The sequence below is a fragment of the Lynx canadensis genome, chromosome E1 (assembly GCF_007474595.2).
Source record: "Lynx canadensis isolate LIC74 chromosome E1, mLynCan4.pri.v2, whole genome shotgun sequence".
Classification (NCBI taxonomy): domain Eukaryota; kingdom Metazoa; phylum Chordata; class Mammalia; order Carnivora; family Felidae; genus Lynx; species Lynx canadensis.
This window is the reverse complement of record NC_044316.2, coordinates 40,953,988-40,955,598: the sequence shown is the minus strand read 5'-3', so window position 1 is coordinate 40,955,598 and position 1,611 is coordinate 40,953,988. Positions and strand designations below refer to the sequence as shown.

Here is a 1,611-nt window from a genome sequence, read left to right as displayed (position 1 = left end):
GAGGAGGGCACCGTCCCTGGAAGTACTGCGATACCAGGTCAATGCGTGGAGTGGACGGAGCAAGCTCCTATTCCCTCTCCCGGTTCCAAAAACCCATTTAATACACGGTCCTCGGGTAGAGAACGTATCAGATATTAAACTGATAAGAACAGATACTACACTTGATCTTAGCCAAAAGGCCGAGAAGCGATACCACCTGTAGGCCGCCTCCCCGCCACCGCCCTGCCGTCATCCACATTGCACTCACGGTGAGCCAGGTCACCCTCCTTCGAGGTCTCCCTTCCCTCGCTTCTCGGACTTTGGTATGGGAGCCACACTAGGCAGCAGGCTCTTGTGCAGATTTTTAAATCTCTGCCTTTTAAAAGAGAAATTGTGTTCTCTGTCGTTGCTTCGTCGCGCTCACCCAGAGGCCATTTCTCATTTGAATGCCCCGCCCCTTCCGCGCGGCGAGGTGTAACCGCGCCCACCATTTCCCAGTTCTCTTGAAGGGCTTTGTGGGCTGGAGCAGAACCTAGGTTGAGGCCAAGCTCTCAGTTGGTTTAAAGCTTTTGCCTGCGTAAAGGCAGGACCAAGGGGGAGGTGGGGATGGGGGTCTGGGAACTGGGGAGTGTGTGGAAGGGGGCTGGAGCAGAGTGGTCCGAGTTTGAAGAACGTCGTCCCGTCCCGTCATCACTGTAGGACCCTACGGGGCTTGCTGTCTTCAGGGTGCTGGGAACCGAGAAGCGCCCGGCTGAGGTCTCCTGGAAAGGGCTCCAGAGAGAAGTTGGGACCCGAGACTGGGCCCTAACAGGGCTGCTACCCTGCCTTGGTCAGCAGGGCTCTTGGGCAAACTACTTGACCCGACCCCGGTCGAGCCTCAGTGTCCCGGGTCGAGAGGGGGAAACCTTCGTGCCTTCCTAAATGGGGTCGAGGGAGCACGAAACGTAGCTAATGAGGTGACCTCAGTTTAAGCCGTCTAGAATATGGGTCCTGGGTCCCACGAGGTACCAGCGAAGGGGCCATCGATTGTGACACTGAAACAACGGAGCGGCAGTACACAATACAATAGGACACACTGGTTGTTTGGGTCCGACTTGTGCCCAGTGCTTTCTTTTCGGGTCAAACTTGCAAAGTTTACCTACAGATGGAACAGTTGAGACAGAGAGGTTAAGCAATTTGTCCAAGACCACACAGCTTAGTTGGTGGAAGAGGCTGGGTAAAGTCTAGGAAGCCAAGAGCCCAGGGCCTGGAAAGAGCACGGGGAAAAAAAAAAAAAAAAAAAAAAAGAAAAAAAAAAAAAAAAAAAAAAAAGAAAGAAAGAAAAAAAGAAAAAAAAAAAAGAAAAGAAAGAGAAAACTTATTCTTGTGTGCCCAGCCCAGGAGGAGACTAAGCGTTGCTGAGCCTGACACACAGGTAGGTGTGCGGGGGCGGACAGGACGGAAGCCGTCTAAACCCAGTTTGCCTAGTGTGACCTAGCGTGGACCTTGTCCTCCTCGCTTCACCCTCCGCCTTCAATAAACCATTTGCCCATTGTCCTGTAAACTAAGAGATGATGAGATGAGAAATCATTAGACAGAATTATTAGGAATAACGACACGTGGGGTGCCTGGGTGGCTCAGTCGGTTAAGCGC

At 52.5% G+C, this 1,611-nt stretch overlaps 1 non-coding gene across 1 annotated transcript; it reads right to left on the bottom strand.

Annotated features, from left to right (window-relative positions):
• LOC115501929 lies at positions 1-191 on the bottom strand. The gene has a single exon (XR_003964979.1). It is a non-coding gene; the product is annotated as a U2 spliceosomal RNA (small nuclear RNA).
• Positions 192-1,611: the final 1,420 nt, after the last annotated feature.